General features: G+C 34.9%; 1 long non-coding RNA gene across 1 annotated transcript; it reads right to left on the bottom strand.

The window, feature by feature from the left end:
- Positions 1 to 814: 814 nt before the first annotated feature.
- On the bottom strand, positions 815 to 6,278 carry LOC128198949 (uncharacterized). The gene is made up of 2 exons (XR_008251652.1): positions 5,564 to 6,278; positions 815 to 2,024 (listed from the first exon to the last, which is right to left on the bottom strand). It is a non-coding gene; the product is annotated as an uncharacterized LOC128198949 (long non-coding RNA).
- Positions 6,279 to 20,296: the final 14,018 nt, after the last annotated feature.

The raw sequence follows: 20,296 nt of genomic DNA, 5'->3' as shown, positions 1-20,296 counted from the left end.
TTATATACCTACTTTATAAGAACTTGTTAGGCAGTACCATGTATACCTACATTATGATTTATTTTTCTAGGAGAACCACTAATAACTTTGAAGAAGTGAAGAGCTTAACAATGTTTCAACCAACACCTAAAGAAGCTTTCACTTGGCTGTTAGATCAAGGGCTGGATACAGAAAACAGTAATCCTTGTGATGGCAGTATTGTCCAAGGATTCCTCACTCAAAACCATGATAACAAGTTGCTAGAACCCTCAAGCTATGCAGACAAAGGACTGGATATATTTTTTCGTGACCAAGCCTTCTGTATAATTTATACTTAAACCATACAAAGCACTATCTAGCCCCAAAGTAGGCATACAGAGTAGCTTGTGTTGTGGGTACTAAGATAGTTGATATTATAATATTCATTTACATTTATATACTACCTATAACTACTTATATAATGTATAACACACACACTGGAAAAAACCCATGCTCTTCACACAAATATTTTCCAGGTGTGGGAATCGAACCCATGACCGTGGATGCAGGAGCACTACTTACTGCGCCACGCGTATATGTTTTTATTTTGAAGCAAATTATTAAAGTTGATAATTCAAATTGTAGTCATGTTTTTAATTAATCTATAATTAATTTTTAATTTACATTTTTGTTAAATATTTACCTATACTTCAGTCTATTTTTGTTAGAGGGGGTACCTATATGTGTAAGTAGGGTCGTTTCTTGATTAAATTAAACTAAAGAATGAAAGATATATATTATAACAAAATTTGTCAACAACAATATATCTAGTCTGAATAAAAAATACCAACACAAGTAAATATATTTTTTATTTTTAAGTAATAGATGTTACACAAATATAGAGTATCTACTTTAACTACCTGGCCCTACCTGCTTAACATTAAACAACATTGTTTTTAATCAAATCATTATTTATTTATTTCCTACAATGTGGTAGGTACATGTTTTGTTCTTAAAATTATTGAATTGTATTGAAAACAACTAATGTAATATTTTTCTTTTACAATTACTTAAATAATCATCATCATCATCATCATCATCATCATCATCATCATCATCATCATCATCATCATCATCATCATCATCATCATCATCATCATCATCATCATCATTATAAACACATATTCGGCTCACTGCTGAGCTCGAGTCTCCCCCAGTAAGAGGGGTTAGTGCCTACCCGCACTCGGGAGACCCCGCACTGGAAAGCGTGGTTGGTCGGTTGGTTGGATGTTCGCGGCTCAAGGTCGTTGTGCTTGGAGGTCCATGTAAGAGGCCTATGTCCAGCAGTGGACGTCTATCGGCTGATAAGGTAAGGGAAGGCCAATGCCTAACCCCTCTCATTCTGACAGGAGCCGAATATGGGCCAGCATATTTGGATTACATTGGCAGACATCACATATGCAGAGAATTAAGAGAATTCTCTGGTATGCAGGTTTCCTCACGATGTTTTCCTTCACTGTTTGAGACACGTGATATTTAGTTTCTTAAAATGCACACAACTGAAAAGTTGGAGGTGCGTGCCCCGGAACGGGTTCGAACCCACACCCTCCGGAATTGGAGGCAGGGGTCACATTCACTGGGCTATTAGGGATAATAATAATAGTTAAATAATATTTCCTCCTAATAATAGATAATAAAACATATTTTGATGTGCAATTTTACAATAAAATTTTTATCTAATACTATGTAATACTGAAATTAACCAAATGATAATAATCATATTCTTTATATACAGTGATGTCATAATTAACTATATTAAATTAAAATGAAATTATATTTGACAATTTTCTCTCATATGCAATGTCATTATTGATAATAATCTTATAAAAAATCTGTTCATTAAATGTTTGTTTAATTCTTTCTTCATGAATCGTTCATAGAGATGAAGGATTCAGAATGACCAATTTTTTCAAGGTGTTTTGCACCTCAATGGTGACCAGCGACATGGAGACTTCCATAGTCAGTCCCTGGCACTCAAAGTTTAGAGCCCACATCTTCATGTTGATCTGAAATGTAGAAAATTTTTTTTTATTACATGAACTACATATGCCCCCGGTTTCTTTAAGTAGATCTCATTCCTGTGGGAATATTGAGATAAGAAATGGCCTATGTATTATATCTTGATTAAGAGTTTATATAAATGACAAATCTAGGGGGGGGGGGTTAATTGAAATATTTATACCTCAGGTATATTACTTGCTTCTACAATATATTTCTGTGAGATGGTGATAACAAAAATAATACTTTGTTGTATTTATGTTGAGCTTCTTTTCAGACGAAGTTAATAAATATAGTTATCACTAGCGGACGCCCGCGACTTCGTCCGCGTAAATTTCGATGTCAACTTTACTACTACCCCTACCCTACCCTACCCTACCCCAAACCTACCCCTACCTTACCTACACCCTACCCCCATCCTACCCCTACCCTCCCCCCGTACCCTATCCCTTTCCTAACCCTATCCCACCCGTACCCCTATCCCACCCGTACCCCTATCTCACGCCTATCCTACCCTCACCCTACCACTTCCCTATCCTACCCGTACCTCTACCCTACCACTACCCTACCTCTACCCCTACCCTACCACTACCCTAAACCCGGCCCTAAACCTACCCTACCCCTACGCTTCCCTACCCGTACCCTACCCTACCCTGTAACTTCTCTATCTTACTCCTACCTCTAGCAAAATCGGTCCAGTCCTTCGAGAGTGGTGGCACAGTAGATATATTACAAGCAGTATAATAACTCGGCCATATTTTTGAAATAAATACCTACAGCCGCGCGCTCCGTAAACATGTGATAGGGCTGCCTACCTCCAGCATTTTAATTACATTTGCCAACTTTGTGTTTCCATTTAGTTATGTGATTGTAAATATACTTTTTTTTAAATAAACAAATAAAATACTTTGTAAATTGTAGTAAAATAGGAAGTGATCAATAAAATGCGTGTTGTTTTTTGATTGGTAGATTTAAATAAGGCTGATACTAATCAATGATCTTGAAGGACCTTCATATATTTATTTTGGTGATGCCATCTATCTATTACCACCACACTAGGTGACCAAATAATAAAAAATCGGTCAAGTGCGTGTCGGGCCACGCGCAGTGTAGGGTTCCGTAGATTATGTTAGCACTTTAAACCCTTATGTAATGTACAAAAATACCGATAACGATACCCCCACACTATAGAATAGACGATAAAAAATTGACCCTGACTTGGCATGTAGGGAAGGAACTACAAAAAACAAATTGAGATTGACCGGGTTCGCTAGTAGTTTAATAAAAAAATCTGGATAGGTATATTGATATCAGCTGGCTCTTTACTTTTTTTATTCAAATACATTAAAGTATGAGCAACACAATAATGTTGTTAAATTCAAACAACTTCTTTACGTAAAAATAATAACTTTTTTCCTAGTCGTCATAATTAAAAAATCCAATACACTGCGTTCGTCACCGCGGCACAGTCGCAACGGTCTTCACCCCACGATCACCCCACGTACGAGCTGCGTAGGTATAGCTCGCGTTTCGACCTTTAGTATGAAGTCCAACTACTGCTTGTAATATATCTACTGTGGTGGTGGTATGACCAAGAGAAATAGAGACTTCTATGTTAATAATATAAAGAGGTAAAGTTTGTGTGGTTGTAGGAGGTAATCTCTGGATCTAGTGGACCGATTTGGAAAATTGTTTTACCAATAGAAAGCTACGTTATTTGCGAGTGTCATAGGCTATGTTTGATCCCCATATTCACACGGGAACGGGAACTACGTAAATGAAAGCGCCGGGCGTCATATAGCGGAATTTCTGCGTCTTTTAGAAATTTTGTATTATCTCCGAAACTATTAAAGTAATTAACATACTGTAAAGGGCAAATCTTATCTCCATAATATCCTTGTGATTATTAAATAATTTATTTTAATAAGGATTAAAGTTTAGTTGTATAAATAATGACGTAAACCTAAGTATATAAAATTAATAATTTTTAAAACACAAAAGGTACTATATCTGCTAATATATAGAAGATAGATATATGGTGTCGCGGACTTTTTTGTAGAACTTTTAAAGATACATAAAGTCTCCATACATTAATTTCAATTTTACACAATAATTAAGGCAGCGCATGCGAATAAGTCTGTTAAGGAGGATTTTCAGTCCGACCTGTATGACAAAAACTGTGATAACTCGGCTAATATATATGATACCAATATAAAATATAGCCTATAGCACTCCCCGATAATGTAGCATTCTACTGGTGAAAGAATTTTTAAAATCGGACCAGTAGTTCCGAAGATTACCCCATTTAAAAAATGTGACAAACTTACAAACTTACAAACTTTACCTCTTTATAATATTAGTATAGAAGTATAGATAAACAATACATTATTGTAAATGATAACAATATTCATTATATGTGATATTTAACAAATCAAAATGATGATATTTAACAAATCAAAATGTACAATATTTATTAAGCTGAACATGCACATAATAAAAGAAAATATAAAGTACAAATTATTATTTGAATTAGCAATTATTATCATTAAGAATTACATACATTGGATTAGGTAATACTATTCATTCATTCATGATTAGACCAATAGTCCACCACTCTGACCCCAAAGCGGATTAGCAGACTTCACATAAGCAGAGAATTAAGAGAATTATCTGGTATGCAGGTTTCCTCACGATGTTTTCCTTCACCATTTGATACATGTGATATTTAATATCTTAAAATGTACACAACTGAAAAGTTGGAGCTGCATGCCCCGGACTGGATACAAACCCACACCCTCTGGAATCTGAGGCAGAGGTTACACTCCACTGGGCTATTGCTGTGCTTATGGACCTATATCCCTGGCAAACCCTCTAGTCTATACTCTGCAGCAACTGGGCTTTTATGGGATTAAACTGAGCTCTTTTGTTTTTTGATTTGCCTTATATTTTATCCAGTTTTGTAGGAGATACATATACTTGTAGGATTTAACTTAACTATATATTGTAATTGAAATTTGAATTAATTATTTTAAGTGGCTAGCCTCAATCATCATAAAAAAATTACTAATCAAGGTAGGATTTTATATTTAGCCTTAATGTAACTAAAACAAACACCTACAAATACAAACAATTCTAATACATCTGCATAATAAGACAAAGTTTGATTTTGATTATTCGTGTTGTACTTAATGCTTAGAACTTAAAGGTTACATGGTGCAGGTATAGTTGTGGTTTAAATAGGCTTCTTAATGCAATATGCTAGTCACAAAACCAAGTATTATGTTAAGCTTATAATAGAAAATTATGAATTTCAATTGAATATAATTACTATATGATGCTTGACGGTTCCACCTGCATAGTTCCCACTCCCTTGGGACTATAGGGATAAAATATAGCCTATTACACTCACAAGTTATGTGACTTTCTGTTGGTGAAAGAATTTTTAAAATCGGTTTAGTAGATCCAGAGATTACCCCCTACAATATCAAAAATTTCCTCTCATCCTCTTTAAAATAATAATATAGAATATAGATATGTGATAACTTACACAACGCCACTGGCAGACGCGAACACGGAAGGTTTATTTAGTAGCCTGACTTTCCAAAGGCCCTCCAAAACAACCCATCGCCAAGTTTGGGTGGCACTCTGCAATCTCCAATTAGAGTTCCAATTGGCGATCATTGAGTTTCCCGGACATCTTTAGTTGCAAGCGATAAACTTTAATATACAAAACACTATAAAATATACTTTACATATTGTCACAACGACCATTAAATTAATCATAGGCAGACGATAAAACTTTGAAGAACTTTCGTGTAGATAATGTTTTATGTAAAAGTGGCCGTTTACTTTGATAAATTAACTATTAACACTAATAAAAATGTATACGATAAAATGATTAATTAATTACTTCTATTGAAAACAAAAAACTAGCAGTAGCAAGTACTTTGATCCAACGAAACCAATTTTTTTATTAATATTTTAATACGGCTTTGTTTACCAACAAAGAAACTATGGCACTTCACTTCACCACAGACAAACAGCAAAATCAAGTATAATGCGTATATGTGCAAAAGTATGCCGCACCCGTAGTAAGTAGTACCGGGAAAGGGTGTATTTTATTTAGTCGCATAATGTCGATAAAATTTTGCGCCTAGAACGATATCACTAGGCATTGTGGCTGTCTTTTGTCTTACATAATCGGAATTGCAAAAACACTCTAGTGTTCAATTTAGCTTTGCGTTACACAGTTAGAAGTGATACGTCGAGATACATAATCAGCCTGCAGGACATTGTAGTGTAATGTCAGCCCAATGATGAATGTCATCACACTAAATATATAGGCGTCCAACATTCTTAACGTAGTTAAGTATCGGGGGAATTACATTCAACGGATTTTTAATTTTACGGTAGACCATAAATGGCTATTGTATCTTCTTACGCACTAGGGTTAAAAGTGAGCCAGGCAGGCAGGTTGGATACATCCTTATAATACTGTACGCTTTAACAATTAAAGTAATTTAGTATTCTGCTACTTAACTTGTGGTTTACTAGAAAGTATATTGGGTTAGGAAGGTTTTAACTTAAATTATGAAATAAAATTAACAATTATTACCAACTATAGCCCCGTTAACCAAGAACCACAAAGCAAAGAAGTCAAGAACATAGCACAACGAATTGTGAAACTGAAGTGGCAATGGGCGGGGCACTATAAAGAGCCGTCGGAGTCTCAAGGTGCTGGATTGGAGACTCAATGCCGGAAGTTGCAGCGTTGGTCGACCCTCCACTAGGTGGACCGTTGGTGTATCCAACGGTCCACCTAGTGGAGGGTCGCTCCACACTGAGTTGAGTAGCTCAACACTGGTTGTATTTGGAAGTTTTTAAAAGAGACCTGTCCAGCAATGGACGTCCATCGGCTGATAATGATGTTGATTATGATAATTATCCCGCAACTCACGTGCGTAGCAGTCTATAAATATATATGTTATTTTCCAAAAGAATTCCCATTTCTTTTCCATTTAAGGAACTCTAAAAATAACAATTAAGGGAAAATGACCTCCGCAAGTCGTAATAGTCGTATCTTCAAGTAGGTAAGGTAAGGAATGTGTATGAATAATGACCCATCGCTTTGGTAACGACGGTAAACGCAATAAAGTTATTTCACCAACAATAGCCAAGGTTAATACCGTATCTATTATATCTGTGAAAGTAAGTGCTTCAGATTATTTCTAAAACTAGTTAGCATTTAAAAGCGTTAATTTGAAAAACATCCAAAAATCCAAAATTTTGTTAGAATAATGAATTATTTGACTGATTTTGATTTTTAAAAGCATTATAATAATAGCCTATCTATCATATTATAAAACAAAGTACTCTGTCGTGGCTGTCTGTCTGTTCGTGATCGGTGATTGATTTTCATTTCCACCAATACATAAGAGTGATTCATGAGGAAGTTTTATGCATATAACTTATCAATGTTATGAGTAAATTGGTTGAAATATAACAATAACTGTTTAAATTGTCGACTTCCCTTTAAGATAGCTATTAACAATTGCATTAATATTAACAAATGCAGGGTAGATTTTAATATACCAAAAATAACATGTTAAATTGTAATCAGTATGTTCACAATATAATGACAGATTACGCTAGATTAGATATAAACTAACGTATTTTACAATTTAACGGTGAAATATACAAAAGTTGCACACGAAGTTTGAAATAAATGAATTTCTATTCACGTGATTGGTAAGCGTTAGCATTCTAAATTCTTTGTTGTTCTTATGTATATGTAATTATATTGATAGAGATGTACCAATGGGATATATTGGTTTCAGATTGTGTTATACTGTGGAAATAGTAAGACGTACCTATTCATGTCTAAATAATTTACCAAAATTAGTAATAGAATATTTAGTAGTTGTAGTGACCAGTCGACTAGCCTTGGCTCAGAGCAGAGCCGCGATAGCAGGCAAGGACGCGCGCCGACCTTGTGTTGTGACGTGATTTACACGAGTCTTTAGCCTAAAATCCGTTATTATGGCTACTTTTTATAAGACGCTGTTCTTTGGTCAATAAAAAGTTAAAAGAAACAATAAAAACTTAAATTATTAAAAGGTCCAAAATTGTATGGAGCCCAGGTCTATTGTACCCTGGCGGAAATAAACTAATATATTATTTTTAACTATTTTTGATTATACAAATCTACGAATTTACTTTAATTCTTTCGAAATAATAATATCACCCAAGAAATGCAACACAATTATGGGTAGTAATGGCGGATAGATGACGTTTTCAATACATTAATCGATTTGACGTTAGCTGTCAACTGTCATGTCATAGTTGCTCTATGGGCGCCATCTTGATATAACTTGATAAAACTTGGGTTTTTATTTTATTTATTTCTTTTTAATTTAGTTAGATTGATTCACTTTAATAAATTCCCTGTATTTTTTAAATTTTAATGATATGGGGTACAAGAGTGGACCTGAAACGGATCATCTCCTTTCTTGGAGCAGCTGATTTTACAACATGTCAGTTTGACAGCTCCGCCACAGACCATATGCTGGTGACAGAATGCATTGAGCTCGACGATACGTTAGTGACAGAATGCAATGAGCTTTGAGAGTACTTTGTTAGATATATAAAACGAGGATGTACAGATTTTTTGGAAAACAGCAATATCAATATGTCTTAGAAAGTCAACTTGGGACAGATAGTAGGTACCTATCGCTACGAAAATTATTCAGCACAGCAGAGTTATTCGTCTAATTTGATTTATTGCGGAATTAAAGTCAATCGAGCGTATTTGAGAGTGCATTTTTCATTAAGTAATACAAAATATAATAAGTATTACGTAGCTTTAGGAGATAAGCTAGCTAGATAGCTACCTAGATAGATAATAAAATAAAATAGATTAAAATATTGAATATCATTCAGCAGTATGGCAGTACTCCTTCTCCAGAAGGGCTGTAAAATAAAGCCGAAGCCTCGTTTCAAACATCCCCTCCAGTATTTTCAAAATTAACCCTTGCAAAAGACACAAATAAAAGTTCTATCACTTAAAAAAGCTCAGTTAAAGTTAGGTACCTACATCAATAAGTTGTTAACAGTACAGAGCACTCCAATCAACGAGATAATGGCTGCGATTATTCTATTGAGCTGAAATACATTGCTTCAATGCCAATTGACAAAAGATACGAATGGTTCAACCTCCAAATGCTCTTTTTATGGGATCCTCATCCATTTTTTAACAAGCAGCTAAGGTTACAAATCTTATGTAACTCAACGTCATCATTTTATTTAAATGGCCCATAAACAGGCTCTTTCTATAAAATAATGGAATTTGAAAAACCATGCTGCAACATTGTAGTTAAGTGGCCGCTGAGTGATAAAATAATTTTTGATTCTGGAAAGATAACTTCATCATCATCATCATATCAGCCGATGGACGTCCACTGCAGGACACAGGCCATTTATAGGTACCTCCAATCATCACGATCTTAAGTCGCCTGCATCCAGCGAATCCCTGCGACTCGTTTGATGTCAGTACACCTGATGGAGGGGTGACCAACACTGCGCTTTCTACTGCCATTCCAGTGATTTGAGACCCCCAACGCCCATCGACTGTTCGCACTATATTTATGTGTGAAAGATACATTCTGTTGATGGTGACCGGGGCTGACATCCCAACTACCAAATTACCAACTTTTATGATACTAAAAATTTCTTATATATATATAATGATAATTATTTCACATAAATGTGATAGTAGTAATAAAAGCTTGATTGTGTTTCTATAAATAAAATATAATTGTTATTTACAATATTTTACATTAAATTATTAAATTAAATACTAAACTAAAACTTACCTATAAATAAAATATAAAAACAACATTCAACGCTATTATTTACATTTACTTTATATTTTAATAAAAATTTTAATGTTTTGCTAATAAGTCAAAAATAATATATCGAATATTTCAAATGTGACAATGTCATGAAAAAAAAGTACCAAAAAGAAATAATATTAAAGAGGTTTTCTTTTTACATCTCCCCCCCTTAAAAAAGAACTTTATCTAAATAATGTTCTCTAATTTATAATTGTTCTCTCATTAAGAACAGGATACAGTTTTGTGATATGATAAAAGTTTGATTCCGCTTTTTTGTGGCCGGTATCAACTTCATAGATTGAATTGGAAATCCTTTGTACAATTTTGAACGGTCCAATTCTTAATTCATCGGTTTTCTTTCTATTTAAACGATTTCCGTTTTCTACATATACTCTATCTCCTATTTTCAATATATATTCTTGCCTATTCTGGTGGAATATTTTTTTATTATAATTGTGAGATTTTAGTGTGTTTTCCAAAGCTAGTTTTCTGTCTCTTTCTAGATCGTCTTTAGTGTATCTTGATTTCAGTTCATTTGGCAAAATATTCACATTTTCTCCTTCTAAAAGGTATTTTGGAGCAAATTTCGTAACAGTGTGTTCTGTTTCATTATATTTTTCTACACATTTTTGCGCAATTGTACTCCATGCTGTTTTATTCTGATTTTCATTAATCTTACACCTTATTTTATTGACTAATGTTTGATTTAGCCTTTCATTAAGTCCATTTGAAAAAGGTGTATCCACAGCAGTGAAAATCATTTTTATATTTTCCTGGTTCAGAAATTCTTTGAATTCCTTGGAATTGATACCAGGGTACTGGTCTGTTAATACCATATCTACTTTGTAAGTTTCTGTAACATTTTTCATTAGTTTAATAAAATCTGTGGAGCTTTGTGTCTTGGATGTAGAAATATAAGCATATCTTGTGAAATGATCAACTAAAAGATGTAAGTATTTTTTTGTTGATCGTGATCCTCCAAAACCGCCAATGGTATCAATTGATACAATGTGAAAAGGTTGTGTTGCAGGACCTAAATGAGACATTAAACCATATTTTGATTTCTTCCTTGATTTGTTTTTAATACAAGTTTCACATTCATCACACATTTCTTTAATGTTTTTGATGAAATTTTTTGCTGTATAAAATGGTGTTAATTTATTTATCATCTGGGTCCTCCCAATGTGACAATAACTAACGTGAACATCTTTTATAAGATTTATGCTCATCTCTTCTGATAATATAATCTTTTCCCGTCTTTTATTCTTTTTGTAGTAAATTCCATTTTTGTTAATAAGTTTTTGTTTTTGCAGGTCTTGATTTCTATATTGGTCATTCTTTATATCTTGTAGACTTATTAAATTTACAACTTTTAAACAATCATCTCTGTTTTCGTGTGGTTCTAAAACTGGGTTTCTGCTTAAGCAGTCGGCTTCCTGGTTGGATTTTCCTGGGTTATATTTTATCTTGAAATTATATTGAGATAAATAATACATCAAATCTCCTAGTTCCTCATCAGTCCTTGATTTAATGTTCATATTTTCTAATGGTTTATGATCTGAATATACAATAAATTCTTTTCCCATAAGCCAGTGTTGCCAATATTTTATAGATTCTTTTATTGCTAGGCACTCTAGATATATAGCTTTCTTCTTTTTTTGAGTTTCAGTTAACTTTTTTGAGAAATAAGCAACTGGTCTTATATCCTGATTTTTATCTTTTTGTTTCAAAACCGCTCCTACACCCTTTATACTAGCGTCTGTATAAATGTATATTGGTAGTTCTGGGTCAAAAATATTTAAAACTGGTTTTGAACATAATAATGTTTTTATTTTATCAAATGCTTCTTGACATTCTGCAGTCCATATGAATTTCACATCTTTTCTTAATAAATTGTGTAATGGATCTAAAATAATTGCACTGTGTGGTATGAATTTATGATGAAAATTAACTTTTCCTAAGAATTGGCGTATATTTTTTTTTGTTTTTGGAAGTGGAAAGTTTTTTACAGCAGACAAATAATCTTTCAAAGGCCTTACTGAATTATTTTCTATTATGTGACCCAAATATTTTGCGTATTTTTCCGCAAATTTTTATTGACTTATTAGCAAAACATTAAAATTTTTATTAAAATATAAAGTAAATGTAAATAATAGCTTTGAATGTTGTTTTATAATGATAATTATTTCACATAAATGTGATAGTAGTAATAAAAGCTTGATTGTGTTTCTATAAATAAAATATAATTGTTATTTACAATATTTTACATTAAATTATTAAATTAAATACTAAACTAAAACTTACCTATAAATAAAATATAAAAACAACATTCAACGCTATTATTTACATTTACTTTATATTTTAATAAAAATTTTAATGTTTTGCTAATAAGTCAAAAATAATATATCGAATATTTCAAATGTGACAATGTCATGAAAAAAAAGTACCAAAAAGAAATAATATTAAAGAGGTTTTCTTTTTACATATATATTATTGGCAAAAATACCATAATTGAGTAGGTACTTAAGCCTAGCTTGGATGTGGATTTTTGACCATAGTGGCTTTGAGAGGTCATCTATCTATCTATACTTATAATAAATCTGTAGAGAGGTCATTTCTGTACATGAAATATATTTTCAAAATAACTATAAGGGGTGGTTAGTGATCGATACTGATGTCAAAAATGCAATCAGTAAAATTATTGTCTGTCTGTCTGTATGTTCGTTATAGAAACAAAAACTATTCGACGGATTTTAACAAAACTTGGTATAATTATTCTTCATAATCCTGGGCAGGTTATAGTATACTTTTCATCACACTACGATCAATAGGATAATTTTTTTGCCTCTTCCATAAAACACATAATTATTATGTACAGCATAATATGTGTTTTTACAGTACATATTTTTACAGCTTAAATACTATTTATCTCTGAAAAATTGTTGGCAACCCTAATAGGTCTAGACCTCCAACTGTCCAACTCAAAGGCTCTACCGCGCTTTTCGAACTCTAAATTATGTCTAAAAATGAATGTCGCCACTCACTAGATATGTTTCTTTTTTACTGTCGGTTAAATACTATAGGGGTTAGATTTTCCCACTTTCATGTCCCGACGCCATTACGGTCCGTTCATTGGAGGTAAAACTCGACTGTGTCGGTGCCTGCGCCTATATTAATGTATTATTTGTAATTTCCCCTCATATTGCCAAGGCTAGGCAGCGGCGCGGCGGTATTAGACTCGGTTTCATAAACACTGATCAAGGCAAGGGTCACTTCATCTGATCAAATTTCCTAATTAGAATAAAATTGTGTTGCCGATTAACGACTATATATTATGGAATTTAGGTATATTTCCTTAAGATTTCAACATTTGAAAATTAAGTATTAAAACATAAAAGAAAGTTGTTTTTCCTTTAAGACATACATGCCTACATTTGAAGGCCGTTTCTATATAAATTCCTAAATTGACGCTTTGCACTTTACTCAATTTCAGCTCATTTGACAGAATATTACAATTTAGTAATTATAAGAACACACTTGACATGAATACATTTAAAATATAAAACTCACACGATACACAGAAGTATATACACGTATGAGACGTACCAAAAGTGCTAGTAAACAAAGCCTACTAGATATAAATGAATTTGATTTTTTAAACTTCAAAATAATTAACTTATCCATCGGAATGACAAGCCTCTCTGAAACTGAGGTAAAAGTTTCTAATATTAAGTTGTGGACAAGTTAACTTCCAACTGTTTAGGAGCTCGTAATTAGTTCGAACTCATTTGTGGTATGCTGGTAGTGTTCCACTACTAAAACTATAAATGTTATAGCTTGTATGTTTGTATGTTTGTTACTTAAAACTGGTAAATATAATTTTGCAAACATTTTATTTCTACGAGTATGTACCTACCTATGTGTTTTAAGTTTATCTCTGAAAACTATAAACGTATTGCTATGCGCCCCTTTCAGATACATAGATAAGTTAGCTTAGAGTTTAGTGAAAGAAATTTTTAGGAGTTTCTCTGAAGGACAAAATTCGGAACGAGGAAATCTGTAGGAGAGCGAAATTATTCGACGTAGCCCAAATGATTAGCAAACTGAAGTGGCAGTGGTCAGGTCATATTTGTCGCAGAACAGATGACCGCTTGGCCAGATATTTTCTGGAGCGGAGACAACGTACCAGTAAAGCGCAGTGTGGGACGCAATCCAACCAGATGGTCCGACGACTTTTAAGAAGGTAGTAGGAAGTGTTTGGATTAGGAAGGCGGAGGATCGTGTGTGGTAGCGCGCTGTTGGAAAGGCCTATGTCCAGCGGTGGACGGATACAGGCTGATGATAAAAGAATAGTTCAATCTTAGAACCCTTCGCTTTCTAGCTTTGTGTATGTGGCATTCATGGCGAGCAGGAAAAAGTTATAAAAATATTGCGTGTTTACGTGAACATAGTCGCTGCTATCTGCTAGATGTAAACTAATGGTACGGGTAAGTAAGTTCCGGAATTTATAGATAAAGTGCTCGCATTCTTTTTAAACTCTTGTCCGGGGTTCAATCCTGGGTATTGAACTTAACGGGTCAATTGAAGATTCAGCAATTTCATGAATTTGTTCAGGGGCCGAATTGAAGTCTGAGAGGTATGGGTTCGGTCCCTGTTGTATTATTGTCGTATTCAGTATAATACAGGCTTTTGGTTATAGTTGGACATGCAATGACGACATATTTAAAACGTTTAAATTTTTTCTCTTCAAATATATCAAGGCGCATAGCGCAAGGGTTTGACGGCATGGGGTTCGCGACAAGATTTACGTAATGGTGGCCTGATAACTGATACCGAGTCAGAATTAAGGTTAAAATTGTCAAAAATTACTCCTAACATTGAATCCATTTGCGACTAAAAACAAGGACACCCATCACATTATTATGGTACTTTATGTGTTACCTTTTATTCAAATAAAAGAAACCTTATTTCTTCAACAGTCAAAGCCTCTTCAGGAGGGGGGAGGGGGGAAGTTTGAGAAACCCTGGCCTACAGGAATGTATCAGAGAAAAATATGGATATTCATTTTATGTGTGTGAGCAACTATTGTGTCAGCATTAATGTACTCGTAGCTGTAGGTCGATGTGTGTAAGAGATAAATATTGAAAACAAGTGTGAAACGCTCACAGAAATTAAATTTCCCACCATCGCTATCAATTTGTTAGCGTCCCGCATTGAGCGTACGATGAAAAGCGTTTATGGTATCATGCACCATGATTAATGGTGTCCGTGTAATACTGTAGAGTGCAATTTATTTGTCTACCCTCAATCTAGTATAGGGTCGAAATTCACATGTATATTATAAATTCTCTTTTATGGAGTGGAGAAAATTTTTAATGTTTCTTTACATTTTAAATGTTTACGAGTATAAGTTTTAACCTATTCTGTGACTCTGTCTGTGGCATGTTCTCTCTTCTCTGAAGACTGAGAAAAAGTTTCGTAGCATTTAGCATTAAGCATAATGTACTATGAAGATCGGTTAGCTAGTTTAAACGAATGAGTATTTTACATGACTAAGTAAGGAATTACTGCCACAAAAATCGACATTCAATCTATTTTATTTGGTAAATGGCCACTGAACCTTTTACCTTATTTGATTCCTCTCACCAAAAGTTGTCTGGAAGAGATCGCTTTAGCAATAAGGCCCCCTTTATCTGTCTGTCTGTCGGTTCCACTAGTCTATTACCTACATTGGTGATATAAAATACTGATAAATGAAAGCTAGCAAATTAGGCTATTATGTACTGTAGGACATTAGTTCATTGGTCCTGCAGTGACACTGAATCATCGTGAATTCCTGACTCATAGGTCATGAATGAATCGTATAAAAGACACGTATATGACATAATAAAAGTAGGAAAATGTCCGCAGTTTCGTTAAATTTTCCGCGATAAGTTCGAAACTACTGAACGGATTATCATGCGGATTTCACCAATAGATAGATCTATTTATGGGGAAGATTTAGAAATTGATAAATATGACGAATTCTCAGAAGTGTCGGCAAAAGTTAATCCTCCTGGAAATTTTCATCGAAAACCGAATCTAATCTCTTTGAAATATAACAAAACAAAAAGGGTGGGATATTCTGCTATTAAAAAAGGATTCCAAACGGGTAAATTTGCGGGCGTCTGCTGGCTTTTATTAAATAGTTGACTGACTAATCTGACGGTGCCCTTGATGTTTAGAAGAAATTTAATACAATGCCTATCTGCTAAATGCTACCTTTTTGAGAGATGGAAGTCCTAATACGATGTCCAATTGCACAAGATATACCCAAGTAGTTTCTCATCAATTCATCATCACCATCAACACAATCACGATGGGAAAATGGATATCCGTTGCTTGACATCATGGACCACAGATATAAGCGTTAGCTTTTAGCGATCTCTGTTCTGTGACATGGACCATGTAAGGACTTTCAAACACTACGGTCCTGAGACGCCTCCATCCAGCCGTGGCTGATTCACCTATAAGGGAATACTGTTTGTACCGCCAAGCGATTTAGCGTTCCGGTACAATGCCGTGTAGAAACCGAAAGGGGTGTGGATTTTCATCCTCCTCCTTACAAGTTAGCCCGCTTCCATCTTAGACTGCATCATCACTTACCATCAGGTGAGATTGTAGTCAAGGGCTACGTCCGTAGGTTCTTCGAAGTATGTAACACTGCCACTTACTCGTAACTATGCGATTTGTTGATAGAATATTATCAGTAATAATAATTGCTCTGAGCCTTCGTATAAGATATGTAGCAACCACGTCCTGGATCCGTATGTCATCAGTGGTAACACGTACTGTTTGAAGACATTGGTAATTGGGCACTGACGAATTTGGACGGAGTAGATAGGAATTATTTGGTGTACAAATATTCGCCATAAGAGCAAAATATTTTGATTTATTTATAGGAACTAGTTAAGTATGTCATGTAGACTAGGTATGTTATTAAGGTTCTTTTTGCATAATGCATATTTAATAGGTATGTTGTTCAGCCTTGTGTGTAATCACCGCCACGCCGTCTTATACTAGTCTGGCCCTTGGGCACTTTAGAATTTGGGGCCCTTTTTTGGTAGTACAAAAGCGAATTATACTAACATTTTTTTCCAAATATGACCATTTATTTTAAGTAATCAAATATAGTATGAATATATGATTAATGATATTAGTGGTACATATATGATATCATACCTTCGGGCCCCCCTGAGAACTGGGGCCCTCGGCACGGGCCCCGTGTGCCTATGGTGAATTGTGTGTATATATTGTGAGTAACTTCAGCAAGCATACTCTTCAGATCGAAATATACATATAGTCTGGCAAGTTCGTTGGTGACACTCGCATGATATGCGGGCGACGGGGGGGAAAGATTGCGCGAGTGTGAAATCGTGCGCGTGGGGAAGTGAGGTGCATCAGTCGTGGGTTTTTCATTCATCGCTACACGCTTTCCGACCCGCGCGGACCTTCGGGAGTGTTACGAACGTTACCAAGCTATAGCAATGTTGCTTTGCAGGAATAAGCATAGAAATAATGTGTTTTTTTACATTAGATACCAACCTTCCAGGACAAAATGCACCGCGAATATATATAAAATCACACAACACACACAGTTTTATATCAAACAGAGTACAGACAAACAATTCAGTTCACATTTCGCTGACACTATGTTAGTCTTTCCGCCGACGTCATTTCAACTTGATTTTGAAAATGTAGAACACCACCGGCAAATTCGCGATCATGATTGATTTTTTGGCGCGAAAACAAATAACGGTGGCCATTTTTAATTGTAATCGTCAATCGAGTCAACGTGACAACTTATTATCAAGGAACGACAGGTATCTTCGGACATGTTGAATTTTTCCAACATTTTTGTTTTTTATTTTTTCATTCACATGTATTTTCTATTAGAAATTTTCATTGTAAGCAATCAATTTGAGCGTTTTTTTATTAATTAAAAACACCATTTGACCATTTGTTTGTTTTTTTAACCATTAGCACTGTTTTAGAATGTCTTCACTTTTTGGTGGTTACAACTTTTTTAAAGTTAATTTTAATGTAAATTTAAATGAAATTTATGGTTTTTATTCTCCAAGTAGGTGAATAATTTGTTTATTTTTGTTTTGCACTTAGTTACTAAGGCGACACGGTTTGCGAGAAGGCCTGTAGACTACTGACCGTTGTACGAAGAAAGGGGGTGGTGAAGGGTGGTAAGTTAGGTGGTAGTTAATGAAGGGGGTGGAATAAATTTGCCCTTTTTAATTATGGCGAAGTGCGTTCGATTTTTGCGCCAAATTGCCAATTATGGGTGTTGTCTAGTGTTTTAACGTAGATAAAAAATATTCTAAAGGCCTTTCCTAGATTAACGTATTAATGACCAGCTATAATAATTATGACAACATCTGGGTCATGGTTATAAAAAGTGATTTACTGGTCTCATGGTATATTTTTACCCTAAAAATAGAAACATTTTAGGCTAATCTTTAACTAAAACTACCGAAATATTTAGGTAAGGACCTAAGTAACGTATTGGTTTTTTTTTTAAATAATATTATCATCAGCCTATTTTTAATGGTCCACTGAACATTCTGACTTTCTTTAATAAAGAGGATCCAGAGCTTATACCCACCATGCTACTGCAATTCGTGTTGACGGTCTTAGGATAATTTTTGACGACCTCCGTGGCGCAGTGGTATGTGCGGTGGATTTACAAGACGGAGGTCCTGGGTTCGATCCCCGATTAAGGTTTTCTTAATTGGTCCAGATTTGGATGATGGGAGGCTTCGACCATGGCTAGTTACCACCCTGCCACCGCCAAGCGATTTAGCGTTCCGGTACGATGCCATGTAGGGAGTGTGGATTTCATACTACTTCTAACAAGTTAGCCCGCTTCAATTTTAGATTGCGTCATCACTTACCATCAGGTGAGATTGTAGTCAAGGGCTAACTTGATGAAAAAAAAAATGTATGATGTACCTATAATGAAATACTTGATGCCATCCTAGGGGTACCTACGGGGTAGCTAAAGAGGAAGAACACTTCAAAACTTCATTGCTTGGTGGTAACGATGTTTTTATAAGTCGAAAGTTTCGGATTCGGTTCTATCCCTCTATGTGTAGAGTGTGTCTTGGCATTGGTTCTACGGAAGATAGAACAACCTTACGGATTACGATTTTTTTTATCCGTTGTTATTGAACGATAGCTAATCGTGAAGCACCGGGCTGCTTCTGGTAATTTCTAGAAAGAAAGAAAATCTGAATATTTCATAGTCAGGGCCGGCCCGTCATCAATACGGCGAACGGAGCAGTCGCTCCAGGCGCCAAATCCTAGAGAGTGCCTATGAAAGATAATACTCAACTGTAGACGGTACTGCGCCTGATTTTCAATCGGTCACCCCAGAGTATGGTCAAGATCTTCGCGTTCATTCTTACTTTACACTCATGATTTGGTATAGGTATCTTCATATTATTAGGAGCAAACAGGACAGGCGCCATAACTGGATCTCGTTCCATTTAAAAATTTACTTCGGGCCGGCGTTGTTCATAGTCAATACCTAGTCAATATTCATTTATTTCAATTAAGCTAAGTTTACAAGCAACGTTAGGTATTAATATTATAATAAAATATTGATAATAATTAATCGAAAACTTAATATTAAAGTTACGAGGGTTCCAAATGCGCCATGGTCCGAGAAGAGCCCACAACAATTTTCTATAGATTACGTTTAGTAAAAAAATAGCCTGACCCAGGACTCGAACCCAGAAGGTTGTGATCCGAAGACGCATAGGCTAACCACTGGACCAACAAAGAATTTATGCGGACATTATCATTATACAAATGTTTGTTTTACTTCAGCGCGATTTCCAAATACCTAACTATTGTCCCATATACATTAACTAGCCTATTAAGTCGAGAGTGATAGTATCAAACGACATCAAAACCTTCATAGATAAAGATCTTCCTTTGACAAACACGCAGGTAGGTATATAAACCTAATATTGTGTATTTTTACAATGTGATATCCTGTCTATTAAAACCTTAAATAATTATGCTATTAGCTAGCCCCATGATTACACTCGCGTAGATTCGCGCACATTCATATGGGATCTATTTCGGTGCTAAATTCATTCGTTCAGACCTCAGACCAATTAACTACCTACGACAATGATCTATAATTTGGTCTGAGGCTCCGACGTACCAACGAAGATATTCATTTAGTAAAAAATCCATCCTAACTTTATGCCTCAGTGGTAAAAGGGCCGGAATCATCGCCGAAAAGTGGGTGGTTCGAGCCCCGCCCGTTGGACTATTGTCGCACCCACTCTTAACAGTCTTTCCCGTCTAATTGGAGACGAACGGGAATA

This window comes from Bicyclus anynana, chromosome 18 (assembly GCF_947172395.1).
Source record: "Bicyclus anynana chromosome 18, ilBicAnyn1.1, whole genome shotgun sequence".
NCBI classification, from domain to species: Eukaryota; Metazoa; Arthropoda; class Insecta; order Lepidoptera; family Nymphalidae; genus Bicyclus; species Bicyclus anynana.
Note: the sequence above shows the minus strand (reverse complement) of the source record. Positions and strands in the feature narration are given on the sequence as shown.